The 20,687-nt window shown below is 42.4% G+C and overlaps 1 pseudogene; it reads right to left on the bottom strand.

Annotated features, from left to right (window-relative positions):
* Positions 1-7,215: 7,215 nt before the first annotated feature.
* Positions 7,216-18,574, bottom strand: LOC136515339 (disease resistance protein Pik-2-like; annotated as a pseudogene).
* Between the last annotated feature and the right edge of the window lie 2,113 nt (positions 18,575-20,687).

The following is a 20,687-nucleotide window of genomic DNA, read 5'->3' as shown; positions in this document are numbered from 1 at the left end:
AAAGTATTTAACCCAAACATTGGGAAGCTAGATCCCAAAACAGTGAGTTGCCATTTCATTGGTTACCCAGAAAAGTCAAAAGGTTTTCGTTTCTACTATCCAGACAGACAAACAAAGTTTGTGGAAACGAGACACGCTGTCTTCCTAGAGGATGAAATGATGAGGGGGAGCATGGTAGCTCGAGAAATTGACCTTGAAGAGAAGCGGGTGTATGCGCCCACTCCGATGATTCATGAGCCATTTTTCTCACTACCTGCTATCGCTACACCGATAGTGCAAGATACTGTGGTGCCAGCACCTGTTGTTATTCTGCCTGTGGCAACAATGAATGATGATGAGAAACCTGTTCTTTAGGATCCTATAGAACCTATTGCCACAAATGAGGGGGAGCAACAACAGCCTCAAACAGAAGATGTGCCAAATGTGGAGGCCCTTAGAAGGTCTTAAAGAGTTAGAAAATAAGCTATTACTGCTGACTATAAAGTATACAACATTGAGAAATTTCAAATGGAGGATGATCCCATCTCATTTGAAGAAGCCATGAGAAGTGATCATTCATCAACGTGGCTTGAGACCATGGAAGATGAAATGAAATCAATGAATGCCAATAAAGTTTAGGACTTGGAAATAATTCCTAAAGGAGCCAAAACAATAGGCTGTAAATGGGTCTACAAAACAAAACTTGACTCTCAAGGGAATATAGAGAGATATAAAGTGCGACTTGTGGCAAAAGGCTTTACGCAAAGAGAAGGGATTGATTACAATGAGACATTTTCTCTAGTCTCATATAAGGATTCCTTCAGAATCATAATGGCATTAGTGGCATATTATGATTTAGAATTATATCAGATGGATGTAAAGACGACATTTCTCAACAGAGACTTGGAGGAAAATGTTTACATGGCACAATCGAAAGGTTTTGTCGTGGAAGGAAAAGATCGAATGGGATGACGCCTAAAGAAATCCATTTATGGATTAAAATAAGATTCAAGACAGTGGTACTTGAAGTTTGATCAGACAATAAAGAATTTTGGGTTTAAAGAGAATGTTGAGGACAATTGTGTTTATGCAAAGTTTGAAAATGGGAACTTTATCTTCCTTGTCCTGTATGTGGACGACATCTTACTTGCTAGTAGTGATGTCAGTTTACTACTGGAGATAAAGAAGTTTTTGTCCTCAAAATTTGATATGAAAGATCTTTGTGAAGCCTCATTTGTTCTAGGGATCGAGATTCACCGAGATAGAAGTAAAGGGGTATTATGACTATCATAAAAGGCATACATAGAAAGAATCTTAAAGAAAATCAGTATGCACAAATGTAGTCCATCACCTGCTCCTATAGTCAAGGACGATAGATATGGGGATTTTCAATGCCCCAGAAACCAATATGAGATCGATCAAATGAAAGCGGTTCCATATGCTTCAGCTGTCGGAAGCTTGCAATATGCTCAAGTATGTACGCGCCCTGACTTGGCATTTGTTACCGGGTTACTTGGCAGATTCCAGAGCAATCCTAGAATACAACACTGGAAATTAGTAAAGAAAGTCTTGCGTTATTTGTAAGGAACGAAAGGCCTCTGATGATGTATAGAAGATCTGATTCACTCCACATAGTGGGATATTCAGATTCTGATTATGCGGGAGATCATAGAAAATCCACGTCTAGATATGTATTCACTCTCGCAGGGAGAGCTATTTCATGGAAAAGCTCAAAGCAAACAATCACTACATCGTCCATAATGTATGCCGAGTTTGTAGCGTGTTATGAGACAACGGGGCAGGTGAACTGGCTAAAGAAGTTCATACCTGGTTTGAAGGTGGTTGATGACATCTATAGACCACTTAAGTTATACTGTGAGAATAATCCGGCAGTACAGTATGCTCACAACAATAAGTCAAGTGGTGCTGCCAAACACATTGACATAAAGTATTATATTGTGAAAGATAAAGTCCAGGATCATGTCATAAATCTTGAGCATATAAGTACCGAAAAGATGCTCGTAGATCCGCTTACAAAAGGCTTACCACCCAACGTGTTCAGAGAACATGTAGTCGGCATGGCTTTAAGGGAAAATCTATAATTCCTGGATAAAAGAAGGCCCAGAGATAAGGATCTATTTCAGAACAGAGTGGTGTGTTGTAGCTGTTAAATCTATTGGCAATGGACCGTGATGATGAGACATGCTCTATGCGTTAATCTGTAATGGAATGAACAAAAGTAAATGATATGAAAATGAAAGATGGAAGAAGATCAAGGGGGAGATTGTTAGATTGATCTCTAATCCTAACTGGACCCAATGGCCTAGTTGGGCCTTTGATTCACGCCCTAATCGGGGGCGCCCAGCCCACCATGGCTGGAGGGCCCCTATCACACTGCACTATAAAAAGAGGTGGGGGCCGGTGGCTCTTATCATGAGGTTGACCTAAGCCGAGCTCCTCACCGACACCAAAACCCTAACCCGATCTAGAGAGGGGCGCAACCAGTGAAGGGAAGTCACCAGCCGCGCTGCCCGCTCCATCGGCGTCGACATATTCACCACCCTCTTCACTGACCATCGCTGCCCGTGCGTAGACTACACTGACAAACATGATGGCCTCCTCTGAACCCTCCCCCTCTGCAATGTTAGGTTCAACACCTTCTCCCTTCCCTCTCTGTCTCTCTAGTTCTATATGTATTAGGATGTACTGCGTCTTTTATCCCAAATAGAATCACTCTATCGGCTAGATCTATGATCCTAGTGATCCTATAGTTCAACAATGAGAACCCCATAGCCGCTCTAAACAAACGGCCTTCTACATTTCCTATAGCTGCTTTTCCAGAGCTGCATTCCCACAAACCCACAAGCCACAGCTCATAGCAGCTTTTCTAAAAACTACATCCTAACCAAATAGGGCCATAGTCATCTAGGGAACTATTGGTAGAGGTGAAAAGGTTGGAGAAAGCCTCAAACCACTTCAATTTCACATTTTACACGAAAACGAAGTCAAAATGGGAAAGCTGACTGGATAAACAAAATCGTGGAGAAGAAAATGGTTGGAAAAGGCCTATAACTACTTTGATTTCACATTTACTCGAAAACAAAGTCAAAATGGGGGATTGTCAAATTGACAATTAAAATCGGAAAACACCTAATGATACGATGATGACCTCCAATGCTCAACTGAGCATGACTACACAATAAGAGTTGGTATTCCACACAATATTATTTTAATCATATCAATACAACATATTGGTCTACTTCTCCTAACCAAATTGGAAAGAATTAAGAAGGACCCAAGTGAAACTTTTCCCTCCCGCACCCGAATTTTGTGAATATGCATGCAACTTGTTTTTAAAAAGTATTTAGAGTAGTTCCACACCTATATAAACTATAGGAATTGTAAAAAAATAGATATTTTATAGGAGTTTCACATTAGGATTTTTAGGAATACCTATTCTACACAGGAGTTACAGGAAAAATCAATGCAACTCCATTACAAGTCAACTTCAAATCCAGGATAAAATGACCATGACTAGAATTTTTAATGTGTGTGTGGGGGGAGTTATTTCACCCGAATTTAGTCTTCCCTTCCCTGGAGTGAATGCTATTTTGGAATATGAAAGGTGGAAGAAGGAAAGAAAAAAAATGGTAGGGAGTTTTTTTTCTTCCATTCGGGCATACTATACCTTCCATTAGAAAGAATACTGAGGAAAAGCAACAACATGAGCAAGGGGAACAAGAACAAAGACAAGACCCAAATGACAAGAAGGATAAACCCTCATGTGTATTTGAAAAAAGAAAGACAAACTTGAAGCTTAAGTGGTCCCTTTCCAATAATAGAAGCTGGGCTTATGTTATTTTGAAAGGATCTCACAATGCCTAGAGGGGAGTGAATAGACATATCTAGAATTTTACAACACAAACTAAAGTTCAAATGTCAGTCGCTGTCGGAACTTCTGACAGTTTGGGCCAGAAGTTCCGACGGCCGAAAGTTCCGACGTAAACTGGCTAAACTTTCGACTCCTACGTGAACTATGAAATCAATGACAATATGAACTTTAAGAATGAAATTGCTTACAACCCCACTTTCTAGTGGTTTGGTAGAGATGTAGGGCCAGTCCCTTGATGTCGAAATGACTCCACTCTTTAGATTGGGTCCAAACCCTAGGAAATAGATAGAGAGGAAAGGAGACAACCAAGAATAAGTAATTGCAAATAATACAACAACAAGCACGCAGAGACAACGATTTATCCTAAGGTTTGGCAACCCCACAAAGGAGCTCCTACGTCCTCCTTGTTGAGATGACCAAAAAGGTCGAAGTCTTTTCGACCTCCTTGCCTCTCTCAATTAAACCACAAAGGTCACTTGAGTTCTTCACTAGAAATCAAGGGTAATACAAACTTCCCAAGGCTCTTCCACAAGATGAAAGCTCTTGAGAGATGCCTAGCCAGCTAGGGGCAAAGCCCCAAGAGTAACAAATGCAAATCCAACCGGCTTGATGAAGAAATCGTGAGTGCTCAAGCTTGCTTAGATGATTTTGTCACTCAATCCACTTTCTCTTCACTCAAATCCTTGAAGGAATCGAAGTTGGGAGCAAAGGGGAGAGGAGAGGAGAGCCTTGAATGCTAGGGAGCTATTTTGACCGGAGTTTGGTCGCAATGAATGAGTGGGTAACGGTTAGAAGAGATGAGATGGCTATTTATACTCTAAGGCAAACTCTAACCGTTCAGATCTGTGTCAAAAGTTCCGGCACAGATCGCTAGACTTCCAACACCTATAAATAACACACTCAACAGCATGGTCAAGGGGACTAACACAGCCAATGCCGGAACTCTCAATGGAAGCCGGGACTTTCGGCGGTCGGGACTTCCGACGAACATCGGGAGTTTCGGCGCACTGCAAGAGGTCAATCGAGCGGGCTGCTAAGTCCCCAGGCGCTGGGACTTCTGGTAGAAGTCAGGACTCCTGACTCCCAGAACTCCCGGGACCTGTCGGGACTTCCGACAACCAAGGTCACAAGAAATGTTTCTAAGTGTTCGTGAAGTGCTAGAGTATCTCTCTTTTCATTTTAAACTTATACTTGAGCACTCTATTTTCTTCAAACCACCTAAATTTGCATCCCTCTTAGTAGTATGACAATCCTAAACACAAAATCATAAAGTATATATATCCATGAAGAGCGTTTGAGTACGACCGCCTTTTAATCTTCAAGAATTGGGGGACACCATTTCATCTAAAACATCACTTTAAATCTTTCGTGGGACTAAAGTTGCAATATATCTCAATAAAACTTCATTAGTCCCTAATCTGGATGTCATCAATACACCAAAACCCACAACGGGGGCAAATGCACTTTCATATTTCCATTGGTTCTTTTGCATGGCTTGCTTTCTGTCTTAGTTCCCTTTTAAGTTCTTGTTTTAACTTAGTCAGTGCTTCTCCGGTGTTATGTTGTTAGTACTATATTGTTAATTGTTGCTTCTGCCTTTATTCTATCTATTTCCTTTATTTATGTGTGGTGCTTTTCTTCCCTGCCTCTTTTTCCTTTGGGTGCCTTGCTAGTCTTGGCTCTGCTTTCCCTAGTTTTTTTTATTGTTTCTCAATTATGAACAACTGGACTTGGAATGTGGTGTGCTGGAATGTAAGGAGCATTAACTCTGATAAAAATGGAACTCAATCAGAGATAAGATAATTCAAAGCAAAATTGCCATTGTATGTCTGCAAGAAACCAAGAGACAAGGTTTTGATCTTGCCTAAAGTATAAGTTTATACAAGTATAAATTTATCAATCTCCTTATTGCCACCGTTCCTCCTTGTGGTAAAATATAAATAACGATACCTGAAATACTCTCGGTGAAATTCTAGAATGGTAATATGTGCGCTTGCAGATATGAACTAAACCATTTTCAGTGGCATTTTTGGAAATAAATTCATTTTCTCTAAGGGCCTATATACTAAAACCGAGACATAAAACGTGATAAAACTAAAATCAGAGGGACTGCTACATAAAAGCAAAGCCTCTGGTCTGCAGGTTCAAAAACCAGAAACATTAGGGTTCAAATTGCTAAAAACAGGACCTAAATCTACATGCTAGTGCAAGAGATTTTGCACTGGCAGGACGGCGGGTTGATTTTCGCAAACTGTAGGGGCCTTAGCGCAAAACGCGTGGCTGCTGCCAGGCGGACGCCGACACGGCGCGTTGGCATCCGGTTGGCTGGGCTCGTGGCCGTCCACGCATGTATGGACGGAGCCGGGCGGTTGTGGAGGGCTTGGCCACCAGGGCGGCCGATCTCCGCGGTGGCGCACCATGGGAGCGGCCCGGAGCACGCCGGCGAGCAGCCAGAGCAGCACTCCCGGCCTCGGTTCGCGAAGGGGAGGGCACTAGGGGATTGCGGAGGCTACGACGAACTCAACCGAGAGCACGACGTCGGTGGGGAGCTCACCGAGGCGATGACAGCAACGGAGGGTCGCCGGAGACGGCAATCGAGAGGCGGTGGCGTGTGCGATGCGGGACAAGAAAGGAGGGTAAAGGGAGGTCGGGGCCTAGGCTTTATAGACCAGGGAGGGAGGCTAGTGGTCGCTGGGTGCTCCACTCGGCTGATGGGGGTGGGCTGAGTGGCCAGTGACGGTTTCCAACGAGGGGAAACGGCGGCGGCGCCGATTTGGCTGGAGGTAGGGGAAGAGCCGCGGGTCGCTGCCAGATAGGGCCAAGACGGCAGCAGGGCTAGGTGAATTGACGAGTGGGGCCCAAGCGGTCAACAACAGCACTGGCATACGGGGCCGGGCGGGCAGCGGCTGCCGGAGGCGGGGCTGCTGGCGTGGGTGAGCTGGGCCGAGCGGCCCAAGAGCGGGGTGGCGCTGGCGCTAGGGGGAGAGAGGTCTACGCGCGTGGCAAAGAAGAAGAAGAAAAGGGGGGAGAGCAGGCCGGGCCGGCTATGGCTGCAGGCTGAAAGACGGGGAGGGAGAGAAGGAAAAAGAAAACCTTTTTAAATTTTCTGATTCTGCAAATTTGTTCAAATTCAAACGAAGTTTGAATTCAAACCACCCAACTCTATTCCTGCACTCAAGCAAAAATGTTACAACTAGCGTAGGAAACCGTGGAACAAAAATGTGCATTAAGGTACCTTTGTTTCATCCATCAACTTAAGCCTCTTTAGATAATGTGGTACCTTAGAAACAATGAAATGAAACTTAGCACTATGAATAGTTCTTATATACCTTTCTCTCTGTTTATTAGCGGGGACCTCTTGTTCCATAATAGAATGGACCTGGTAGCTCGTTCCATAATATCAGTTCCCACAGTTATAACAAACATCATAACGCAAATACAGAAAGCTTCGCAAGCAGTCAGTGTCACACGTTGCTAGCTGATCAAGTCATACATTATTTGCCGGGAAAAACACATTGTTGTACAGTTCGAAAAGATTAAGCTGATGCCAGCATCACCTTGATTACTTGTAATAGGCTCACTTCAGAAATACTCTGAGCACATGGGCAAATGCCCACCCCTGACGGCCGAGATCTGACACATCTCAGAGCTGTCAGATAATCTTGGAATTTGATCTGAATGTAACAATATATGGCAGATCCAACAAGCAAAAATGTGGTTTGATCGATGGATCAGAAAGCTGGACGCAGCACTTGCCAGATCTAGCTATCAAATCATGATGACTGAATTAACACCCGATTATATAAAAGGTCAAACCAGGGTGGGCATGTGCTCACAGAAAACACTCTCGGCGCACTTTATTAATTATTTAGGAAAACAAATCACTGCATCCGGCATAAGAATGAGGAGACTGGAGACGTTGCATACCAACATTCATCGAAACCTGAAAACAAAATGAGACAGAGGGCTAAGTGAGAAAACATGTGATATAGTGCACATGTTCGTAAGTTCCATTTATATAGGCTATAAATGGAACTTACGAACTCTGAGAAATATACCACGAGAAAGTAGTCACACGGAATCTAGCTCTTTGATTTCAGTTCCAATAATGTCCGTGTCAATATATGTGTTGGATGGGAAAATTTCTTGGCCATCCCATGAGTTGGACCGGAAAAATTCATAGCTGTCAGTAATCGAAAGCACAATCAGATTGGCATGGCTGGCAGCAGCCTCTTTCATGACAGCGACCGTCTCCATGACACCGTGACTGCATGCATACTGTGAAGAGTAATGGAGGGTAACCTTGTTGAGACTCTGAAGGTGTATTATACCTAAAGGAGTTTTACCAGCTTGGCAAGCATAGACCTTTAGCCGGATGTGTTTCAAACTTGGCATAGCTTCCTGCTCAAAGGTTACCCACGGCACACGACAGTCAAAAGTGAAAACCTCAAGCCTAAGGAATCCTGCACTCTTGGTGATGATTACTTGTTCTCCTGGGAGGGCCACCAGTGCAAGTGCAAGACTACTTAGGCAGGGTAGTTTTCCAAGTATCCTGAGATCATTTGGCTCTAGTTTACAGTGTTAGGACTCTTTGGATCATCTAGTTGTAGATCATTGTGGTTTCATTGGGTTTCTCGTAGTAATGGTATGAACGGAGAGGGACAGAGAGGGAGAGGAAGAGCTAGGGTTAGGCACTGACCATCCATTGAGTAGGGGATCCGGCCATCAGGTTCATCGGTGAAGTTCTGCGCTAGGCAGCGACGGTCGGAGAAGAGAGAGCGACGCAGTGAAGACCGTGGTGGCGCAGTGCAGTGGCGGCGGCGGTGCTTCCCGTCACTGGCTGCGTCCCTCTGTTAGTTCGGAGTAGGGTTTCTAGGTGGGGCGTACGGCTCAGGCGAACCTCGTACTGAGTGCCGCCGGCCCCACCTCTATTTAATGCGCAGTGTGACGGGGGCCCGCCAGCCATAGATGGACTGGGCGCCCCCGATCAGGGCGCGAGGTCAAGGCCCAAATGGCCGTTGGGCCACTGTGGTTGGGAGATCAAACCAACATTCTCTCCCTTGATCTCAACTCATACTTTAACTTTAAACTTTGACTTTAATCCCTTTCACTTTTATTTGTTCCATCACAGATTAGTGCATAGAGCATGCTTCATCGTCACGATCAATCGCCGATAGATTTAACAACTACAATACACGTCTCTGTTCTGAAACAGATTCTTTAACTTTGGGCCCTTTATTGTCCAGAAATCATAGGCTATACCATAAACCCATGTCGACTGTGTGTTCTCTAAACACACTAGGTGGTAAGCCTTTTGTACGCGGATCCGCAAGCACTTGCTTGTTACTTTTATGTTCAATACTTTTAGTATGATTCTGGACTTTCTCCTTCACAACGTATAACTTTAACGTCAATGTGTTTGGCAGCACACTTGACCCGTTGTTATAGGAGCGAACTACTTAAATGGTTATTGCTGTTGTATACCATTATCAATTCCGGGTGTAAGTTCTTTTAATCATTTCGCCTGTCCTTAAGCCTCATAACAAGCTATACTGTGGGTATGCATCTTTGATGACACCACAACTATTTCTTTGGAGCTTTTCCACAATAAAACTCCAACTGCGAGTGTTAGCTACTATGTGGGTTTCACTAAACATCTCGCCAAAATTTAATATTTGTACCCACAACTATTTGAGAGTACTTAATCTTTCTTATTCACCATGAGGCCTATAAGTCTTTGCACAATTATAAAACATTCTCAACTCCATTCCAGTGATCTATATCTGGACTGGACTTCTGCCAAAACATTCCGGATACATGAACTATGTCAGGGTAAGTTTTTACTTATAAGCACTCATTAAGCTTCCAACAGCTGAAGCATATAGGACGTCCTTTCGATCGATCTCACATTCGTTCTTGGAACACTGAAAGTTCCGAAAACTATTACCCTTGACTATAGAAACAGGCGCAAGTATATTCACAGATATACTTTATTTCTTTATAATCTTCTCTAAGTATACACTTGAGATAGTTCTAATACCCCTTTTCCTTTTGTCTCGGTAAGTTCCAATTCCTGGAACGAATGACGCTTTACCAAGATCATTCTCATTGAAACTTGAGGACAAGAACTGTTTCTTCTCCAACAGTAGATTAACACCACTACTAGCGAGTAAGGTGCTACCCACATGCAGGATTAGGAAAGTAAATTTCCCATGTTTAAACTTTGCATAAATACAATTGTCCTCTATATTCTCTTTAAAACCCCAAACTTTCTATTATACTGTCAAACTTCAAGTACCAATGTCTTGAAGCTTGCTTTAATCCATAAATGGATTTCTTCAGGCAACATCCCTTATATTCTTTTCCTTTCACGACAAAACCTTTTGAGTTGTGCCATGTAAACTTTTCCACATAAATCCCCGTTGAGGAATGTGTCTTTATATCTTTTTGATGTAACTGTAAATCGTAATGTGCCACTAACACCATTATGATTCTAAAAGAATCCTTGCGTTCTGATTATAATCTATTCCTTCTCTTTGTGTAAATCATTTCACCACAAGTGGCGCTTTATAGCTTTCAATATTTTCTTTTGATATCTTTCTATATTCCCTTTGGAGTCACCTTTGTCTTGTAGACCCATTACAGCCTACTGTTTTGGCTCCATTGGGAATTTCTTCTAAGTCCCAAACATCGTTGGTATTTATCGATTTCATTTCATCTTCCTTTGCTTCTTGCCATTTAGACGAGTGAACGCCTCTCATGACTTTTCAAATGAGGTGGAATTATCCTCCATTTGAATTTCTTTCTTATTCTTTGAGACCTTCTGGGGCCTCGTGGCACTTCTTTCATATGGGGCTATTGTTGCTCTTTATTGCCAAAAGGCAAATGTTCTATAGCCTCTTGTATCACAAGATCCTTGTTTACTTATTCATCTTCTTTAAGAGCTAACATCAGGTGTTGTATATGTCATACAACATCAACATGTATTAAGCAATTTGTTGCTCTAAAACACTGTAGTGGATATGTAATCCCACTTCTATTCAAGCTTTAGGTATCTACATACCAAGCTCCCCCAGATTACTCCATCTTCTGTAAAGATGGTGTATCTTCAAATTTCTTATTTTGGGTTTAATCTGCTAAAAACTCATATGGCGTCGTCCAGTATGAATACTAGAGGACTGTGCTATCTTCCTATCGGAACTATAAAAGGTCCAGGAATTTAGCTATTTCTTTACTTTATGGGTATCATTATTATGACCGTCTTACTCCCTCAACGATCACATTCATCTTTTATAGATCACTTTTACCTTCAATGCATAGTATGCATAATTAATTTTACATTTCTCCCCCTCCAAATGTGGTATGAACTTTTCTACCACAATTTTGAAATATTCTGAACTCTTGTGAATGAGGAAACTTTGATTACTTACTTCATCCACATGATTACATCATGCAAACAAAATTCGTATGGGAGTACATTTTCCTCATTTCACTTCAAAACTCAACAGTCTATTATTATTAATACTTCTGCAAGTCACGCTTGCATATCATTCTTATCTTTTGGTTCACATGCCACTTTCTTTTGTTCTTAAACTCATTGAGTACTTAATGACCATGACACAATCAGAGTGTACGGTCAATTCTAGGATAGCATAAGAGCTACCCCAAACTTCTCTCCATGTGCGGAATACACTTAGAGCACATGAGTCATCATATCCTTCTCCCGCCATGCGGGATAAGTACTATGTCAAACTCTCCCACCATGCAAGATTGGTTAACATATGTACTATGCCAACTTTATCCCATCATGCGGGTATTTTCTCAAACTTTTCCCGCCATGTGGGTACTATCACAAACTTTTTCCCGCCATGCGAGATATTCCCTTGAACGGACATAATTGCCAGGATTGGCACGTGTTCAATTATTAAATTTAGAAATAAATCTGAATATTCTTTTAACACACATGTTTAATCCAATGTTAGTCAAATTAAACATGTATATGACTTTTACAACTCTCATAAGTGAAACTGAAAATAAATTCTTCTTCACAGAGAGTACATAAAAGACATTTCTCAATGAAGACTCTCATTGATCTATCTCTTTTCTTGGATCAATATCCTAGAATTCTTTTCTTTTGAAGCCATTCTTTAAAGAGAACACAGTCCCTTAAGCAATGGCATTCTTTCATACATAACTTGCCCTTAAGCATTTCATTATCTGAGTCAAAAGTACCAAGCTTATTTCTCTTACTGCCTTCAAGAATGAAAGTATGGAGGTCTTTTGTCTGAAAAATATTCAACAATAATGCTCATTAAACTTTGAAATCTTTATGTTCTATTCTATATCACCGTTGGGCAGAAATAGAATAAAACATCATTCTTCTACATTAATTCCACATCATCGTTGGGCAGAAATGGAATTAACGTATAGAAATTCAATAATCTTAAAAATATAGAACGGCTCCTCAAAATTAAATTCTCCCGTTGGTTCGAATTTAATTAGAAGACAATCAAATTCATTGCAGCGGAAACATGAAAATACATTTCTCTAGTTTAAGAGCATTCTTTGATCTTTATCTATTCTCTGAAAATTGGTCACTTTGATGCAAAATTCATCTGAGATTTAAACTTTAATCATAAAACTTAGAAAATTATAATATTGTTATCATCAACGTTGGTCAGAAAATAACAATACCATAATTTAACTTTAACTATCAACTCATAAATAAACTTATAATATTGTTATCATCAACGTTGGTCAGAAAATAACAACATTATAATTTATCTTAACTATCAACCGACTATTCCTCCAATTAAAATTTTTTCTAGTTGGTTCCAATTTTAACTGGAGGATAAACTTTTCATCATTTACTGAATAACTATAACTGCTCTTCAAATTAGAAGACAATAAACCTTTAACTTTGTAGCGGAAAACGTAAATATTCTCATTATTATTTTTTCAGAAACTTTATAGAACTTTACTTTTCTCTGAACAAAATTGTCATTGGACCAAAATCGTGCAGAGTTGGACATTGTAATTCATCAAATATGTATCAAAAGTTTCTGGAAAAAATAAAACGAATTCAATTTCACTGTGTTCGGCCATTTCGGCCCATAGCAGCGCAAACGGCCCACGGCCCACGGCTGCAGGCGTCTTCCTGCGCGCTCCCCCACGCCCAGGCCGCAACCTGGGCCTGGGCCGGGAATTCTGCCTCGCGCTCTATCCCGCCTGGGCCGCAACGCGGCCCGCTTCATCTCCACCGTCCGCGCTCATCCGACGGTCGCCCGGCCTCTTCGCCCGAACAAAAACCGGCGTCGCGGCCGGCAACCCCAGAACCCTAGCCTCATTTCGTCCTTCTCCTCTCTCCCCTTCTCAGTCCTGAATCGCCCGAGCGAGAGTGAGCGCCGACGAGAGAGAGAGGAGCTTTGGCGCCGTCGCCGGCCCCCTCGCCGGCGTGCGCGCTCCCCAGCGGGTGAGCGCGCCGCCGTCGAGCGGCCTGGCCGCGGCGCTTCTTTGGCCGAGCCCGGGCGGACAGCTCCCCCGGTTCGGTCTTTTTCTCCCGCGTCGGCAAAAGGTCTCCCCGGCGCACGACGAGGTAGGCTACCCCTTCCCCTTCTTCCCCATCAGATTTGGTTCTCTTTTGTGTTCGGATTGAACCGATTTGCAGTGTGGGGATTGAAGTTAGGGTTAGGGTTAGGGTTACATTTTCTCCGAACCGAAGTTCGTTTCTCTTTCTTTTCTTTCTTCTTTTCTTTGCTCCGAGATCACAGTTAGGGTTAGGGTTGCCAATCCGTCCTTTCTTTCTTGATTCGAGATCACGGGTTTAGGGTTCGGATCAAGCGGTCTTGAGGCCGAGCCCCTTCTATCTTCACCCAGTTAGGGTTAGGGTTAAGGAACCCCTTCTGTCTGCTCAGATCCAAAAGATCTAATCCGTTTTTTTTTCTTTTCTTTGTTTTTCTTTGCTTTTGATTAGGAAAACCCTAGATCTACACCCTAGGCTGGCGAACTGCTAGGGTTAGGGTTTGATTTGTTTTTCTTTCCCTGATCCATATCTACGAACTAGACTGGCTCTGATACCATTGTTAGGACTCTTTGGATCATCTAGTTGTAGATCAGTGGGGTTTCATTGGGTTTCTCGTAGTAATGGTGTGAATGGAGAGGAACAGAGAGGGAGAGGAAGAGCTAGGGTTAGGCATTGACCATCCATTGAGTAGGGGATCCGGCCATCAGGTTCATCGGTGAAGTTCTGCGCTAGGCAGCGACGGTCGGAGAAGAGAGAGCGACGCAGTGAAGACCGTGGTGGCGCAGTGCAGTGGCGGCAGCGGTGCTTCCCGTTACTGGCTGCGCCCCTCTGTTAGATCGGAGTAGGGTTTCTAGGTGGGGCGTACGGCTCAGGCGAATCTCGTACTGAGAGCCGCCGGCCGCACCTCTATTTAATGCGTAGTGTGACGGGGGCCCGTCAGCTATAGATGGACTGGGCGCCCCCGATCAGGGCGCGAGGTCAAGGCCCAAATGGTTGTTGGGCCACTGTGGTTGGGAGATCAAACCAACCCTCATATCTAGAAGATTAAGAACTCCCAGAGTTTCAATCCGCCTAGGAACTTTAGCAAATCTTTCGTCCACCTTTAGCTTCTCAAGTAGAGGGAAAACAGGAGGTGCAGGAAGCTCATCGCTCGGATTAGAATCACCATAAATTGTGAGAGATTGCAGATTACTGCATTTTCCTATGGAAGACAGTAGCCTATCATTTTGTTTCTTGTCAGCAGGTCCATCATACAACACTACTTCAATCTCCATTACTTCGCTGAGCTCGCTAATCTCCTCCATGATACCTTCTGAGCATTCTCTTGAATCAACAATACCGAGCTTCTTTACTGACTTTGGCAGGTTACTTCCCACAGGTAACTTAGCTCCTCCATGTAATGTACATTGACCGAAAAACAGATGTGCTAGTTTAGGAAGCTGAATAAGTTCCCTTGGTAGCTCTTTCACTTGTGTCTGCCTTACATCCAGAGTCTTGAGATTTTGCAGTTTCCCTATTTGTGAAGGGAGATTTACTATTCGGGTCCGCCTTACATCTAGATACTCCAGGTTATCGCAGGCTTCCAATTTGTGGAGGAAGCACAGTGACTTTCGTCTGCTTGAGACTTAGGTACTTCAGCAGGTTCATTCGGCATATAAGATCAACATCAGTATTGTCTAAATCCTCACATCCATCTATATCCAACACATGTAAATACTCCAAATGCTTAAAGGAAACTGACTTTGCGGGACCAAGCACAGTTATTGAACGAACATGGGATAGATCCATCATTTCAGTGTCAACAGAATGTTCTGAACCAGAACTTTGGATAGACAGGCGGACAGGGATCACATCTGGCCCTGAAATACGAAAGTCAGACAAAAAGGTAACAAACTGCTCATAGTGTGATATCAACCTAAGAACATAGAGCATCATATAGCTAACTTCAAAGGTTCCTTTTCCAAGACAGTTACCATATTCCACTGGCTGAATCACATTCCTGTTGATGAGATCATCAAAGTAACAAGCAGCCAATTTCTCATGGCTGGACCCCTCCTCTTCAGGGATAAATCCTTCTGCAATCCATTTACTAACCAAAGTATCCCTCTCAATGCTTTGTTCCTTAGCGGACATAGCTAAGTATAGCAAGCAGGTCTTCAGATTGCCAGGAAGGTTGACACAACTCATTGATAGGATCCTTCTCAAGTCTTCCAAACCTGGAACATCCTCTCGTGGAGACTGTAAAGAACTCAGCATCTCCTTCCAAAGAATATATAGAATTAATCATATCCTGCCATGACTCTTTTGAGGTTACTCTGCTTGCGAGCAACGAAGCAATACTTAATATTGCTAAAGGCATTCCACCACACATTTTCAAGACCTCATCAACAACCTCTGTAAGTGCATCAGGGCAATTAACCTCATCAGAGCCAAAGCATCTCTTTAGGAACAGGCTTTTGGCATTTAGGTACCCAAGATGCCTAATTTCATATATCAACTTGTTGGGGCCTGAACAACTAATTTCAGCCATGCTATTAACACGAGTTGTAGTGATCACTATGCTGCCACAATCACTAACAGGCAAGCTGCGCACAATTTTATCCCAGTCTTGTTTGTTCCACAAATCATCAATTACGATGAGGAACCTACCAAAGTTTGCCAACAAAGCATGGGAACAGAGTTAGACTCAACAACAATAATAAAGATAAATATTTGTTATTAGGAGGACAAATTAGCCCATGATAAATGTGTTCAAATAAATTTAAATGAGTTAAATGCACTAGAGGTCCATTAACTTGTGAGGAGGTTTTGGTTAGGTTCATCAACTTCCAAAGTGACTTTTTGGGTCCATAAACTTTGTATGCCGTATCACTTAGGTCCATACTTCTCCACGCGGGCTTCTCATGCTGACGTGTCTTTCTGCCGCGGCGGCGTTGGCGTCGCTGGCCTCGGCTTCGCCCAAGAAGAGCCGGCTACCGCCGCTGTCCAGGAGCAGGAGGACGCGACTCCATCGAGTTAGCGTGCTCCAGGAGGTCCGCGAGCATGGCGCGGTCGACGCCCGGCGGGAACGCGGCCTTCTACGACACCCTAGCGCACGTGGCCTGCAGCGCGTAAGGCGCGCGGTGCATCCTATGTTCGGCGCCGAGGCAGTGGCGCTCGCCCACAGGCTGTTTGACAAAATGCATTGCCAAGAGCTGCTTTAGAAGGACATGTCAACATGCCACGTCAGCATGAGAAGTCCGCGTGGAGAAGTATGGATCTAAGTGATACGACATACAAAGTTTATGGACCCAAAAAACCACTTTGGAAGTTGATGGACCTAACCGAAACCTCCTCATAAGTTAGTGGAACTCTAGTGCATTTAACTCAATTTAAATCATCATATGTGGGGAAAACGACACATATGTTAGTAGTCCCACAGTGGGATTATTTTTAGATCATGCAGGAGTTCATCTCTGTAGATTAGGAAGAAATGCCAAGAATCATACAAATCCTAATATATAAGCCATAGAGTAAGAGTTTATCACAGGTTTTGTTTTGAGTGTGAAAGCAATTAGATTTATTCTTCACATTTGTCAATACCCAAGCATTGCACTGCATCCAAATAGCATGAAGGATTAGACCGGACATCAACATGAGTCCTTTCTTGCACCATCCAGCACAGATCTGGCTTTTTCATCTTCCGTTTCTAAATATTGTCCTTCAAGATGAAGGATGGAGAAAGAATGAGAAAAAGAAAAGAAGTAAAATAAGATAGGGGCAGAATTGTCAAAGACGTGAAATAATCAATTGGCATGCTAAGTCTGGAACCTGAGCAAAGAGCAACAACCTAGCTATGAGGCTTATTATCAAATTTCCATGAATGGCTTTCTATTTATATGTAACAATGGCAGCAGGCAACCACGTAACCAACCAGTATGGTTTTCTATTTATATTTTCATGGATTCTTAAGAAGACGACCAAGCAAGACCACATATCATGGAGTAACACTAGATATAATAAAGAAAACAACAATGGCAGCTAACATCTAATGACTAAAATGTAACTACACAGCCCTGGAAACAATTACTGGCCTTCCGTAAAGACATGCAGGGTTCCACATCATCCCCCCACAAATAAACTATGTAAGTTCACAATATTACAAACCAAAATTGAACAAAAAACAAGTTATATACTTCAAAGATTTCGTACAGGCTATGATGATTGGAAAAATAAAGAAGAAATCAAGGAAAAACAATAGTCTAAGTGGCAGAACTAAATAGGTTAACAGTCACACAACAGATACTTGGTAGAAGCACAAGAAAATATGTAAGACAAGGAGTTACATCAAACACTTTGATTTGACTTATTGGACAACAAATATTGCAACTAAGAAAACGCATGATTATGTTTGTCCATACCTCTTGTTCTGAAGACAATCTCTAATTTTATCCATAAGCTTTTCTTCGTCTGGGATGTCGCCATAATTTTCCATGCCAAGTAGATGTGCCATCTCCTTAAAATTTTTCTTCATGTCAGGTTTAAGGCCGATTGAAACAAAGCCATACAATGAAACTGCGCTTGAAGTTCCTGGTACACCATGCTGGCAAGAGCTGTCTTGCCCAATCCTCCTGAACCAACAATGGAAAGTATTTTCATCTGATTCATCGATATGCCACCTCCTTCTGCCAACATCTGGATTATTTCATCCCTAGGACCCTCGATGCCGATGAGGTCTTTCTCATTCTTAAACAGAGCCATTAGGTGAGGGTCAACGGTCATTGTCGGAGGTGCAGTAGCAACAACACTATCGACCTTGTACCTGACAGCACTAACAACAAGGCCATCAATCCTGTATCTATCACGTCGCTCGGCTATTTCTTTGATCCTCTTTTTCATGTCAATGATCAGATTGGTTAATTGGGTTTTAGCCTTAGCCTTCCTGAACTCTAACATGAAAGTATCGGTGATCTTGCCAAAAGAGGGTTCGCTTCGCACCATAATGCAATCGACAGCATCCTCCATGTCGTAAGACAACTCTCTTATATCCGCGAACCAAATCCTGACTTGAACGTCGAGCTGGTCCCGTGGCATCTGGGCCACCTTCAGCAGAGCAGCGTGCATGCTCTCCAGCTCAACCTTGAGAAACATGACATCCCTCCTAGCACTCTTCGGCAAATTGTACTCCTCCATGAGCAACTGGGCAAACCATCCTAATAGTCCGCCATTGATATCCACTCTGGTGTCAGGGAGCCAGCACTACAGAGGTTGTACGGATTTCGGAAGTCGTCCTGAGGGCACGCAGCACGGCAGCAGACACCCATGACCCATCCTAACAGTCCACGCCCTTGATCAAGCATTCCTACTTCCATGATCCATTCTATTTACTATGGTCTGTGCTTTTCTCAAACATAGGAGTTCATTCATTTTATTGTCATTCCCAGTTTCGGTCAGATAACCCAACGCCGGCTCATGGAATTCAGGTACTCATTTTCCCGTTTTGCCGCTGGTTAAACCCTTTCTCGAGATGTCTGTATAGTGGAAAAAAGCTGTTTTTTATAGGCTGGTAACGTTTGAATTAAGCTATATATGTGCAGTGTATGTCCTTCCACGTGGCATTGCAAGTAGTAAGAGCTCATTAATTTTATCGATTAGGCAGGCCTCCGAAACTCTCTCTTGATTCAGGACATGCTACTCTATTTGACAGGTGCCTCTGTTTTTGGCTTGATCTCACGCGATGAATCTAATTTGTGTGATCTTAATCGGACGATCCAGCAATCACTTTCTTCCTCTGTACTTGTGTGTCGTCGTGCTCACCCCGACTCCCACCTAGCCGAAGCATCAGGCCCCACCACCCCCTCCGCTGGTGTGGGTCCTCGCCCCTCACCTAAGCCGCATCTCGTCCATTGCCCGGAGAATGGGAGATGTGCATCCTGTTCGTGGCAATTTTATCAGTTATGATATAGTATTTTTCTCTTACAATAAAATAATATCAGTTAGCTTATAAGGCATAGAAACGATCAAGCGAACAGGGTGGTTGTTTAGTTCTCACATTTCGTGCTGCATAAGAGCCAGAGCCTGTTTGGCACAGTTCACAACATCTTTATGAACTGTTGTGAGCTATTTTATTTATCAGACACTTATTTCTAAAACAGTTTCACCCATGAAGTCGTTTTTCTCTCCCTCTCACAAATATATGAGTTGGGATAAAGCTGAAAAAAAGTAGCTTATCCTAGCACTCTTCCTCATTTCTCTTCTCTTTCCATATATGAAGTTGTTGGTGAAGCTGTTTTGCCAAACAGTTTTTTCAAAACAGCTCAGCTTCACTTAAAATATTGCTCATGAAGCTGTTTTTCCATAAAAAATAGCTTTACTAGTAAAGTTGAGCTATGCCAAACAGATTATATTTCATAGCCTCAGAGGCCATTTTGTTTTACTAGCCCGTGCGTTGCGAAGGGTGATAAAGGTTGAATATTACTGTAAAACTGCACGAACAACAAGTGAGCTCTTAATCTTGAGCTCTTAATCTTTCCTGAGCTCAAAATTTACAATGAACACACACACATATATAGTTATTCTGTAGCCATCTCTATTTACGATAATTTTATATACTAATTTACGATAATGTCAATACATATTTACGATAGTTGGGTTACTATAACATATGGAGATATTTACCATAACGTTACAGTAAACCACTTAGTAAGGAGTTACTATAATGTCATAAATTAACATAGTAATTATCGTAACTCAAAGTGGCTATAGAATAAATTATTTTGTAGTCAGCTACATGGTAGTAGTTATATATATAGGGAGAGTATATTCGGTACCCAGCTACACAATAAGTTATTTTGTAGCCACATTCATTTACGATAATTTTATATACTAATTTACGATAATGTCAATACATATTTACGATAGTTGGGTTACTATAACACATAGGATATTTACTATACCGTTATAGTAAATCACTTAGTAAGGAGTTATTATAATCTCATAAATTAACATAGTAATTATCGTAACTCAAAGTGGCGAATAAGTTATTTTATATATATTTCTAGCTGTACGTTGAGTTGATCGGGCGAAGTGCGGCGGCGGCGGTCAGATGAACCTTCATCCCATCTTGTTCTCGCTGCTTTTCTCGGGTTTCTGATGGTCGACGATGCCTTTTTGTAAGTAATCCAATATCCGTTTATTTTGTCAAGGACTACTACGTACTGCCGCTTATATACTTGTCAATTTCCAGACGCTCTTGTTACTGCTCGTACATGTCTGTCGTTGATAGTTTGAGACCCCGATCGAGTGTTTCAACAG

This window comes from Miscanthus floridulus, chromosome 17, assembly GCF_019320115.1.
Source record: "Miscanthus floridulus cultivar M001 chromosome 17, ASM1932011v1, whole genome shotgun sequence".
Taxonomy (NCBI): Eukaryota; Viridiplantae; Streptophyta; class Magnoliopsida; order Poales; family Poaceae; genus Miscanthus; species Miscanthus floridulus.
Note: the sequence above shows the minus strand (reverse complement) of the source record. Positions and strands in the feature narration are given on the sequence as shown.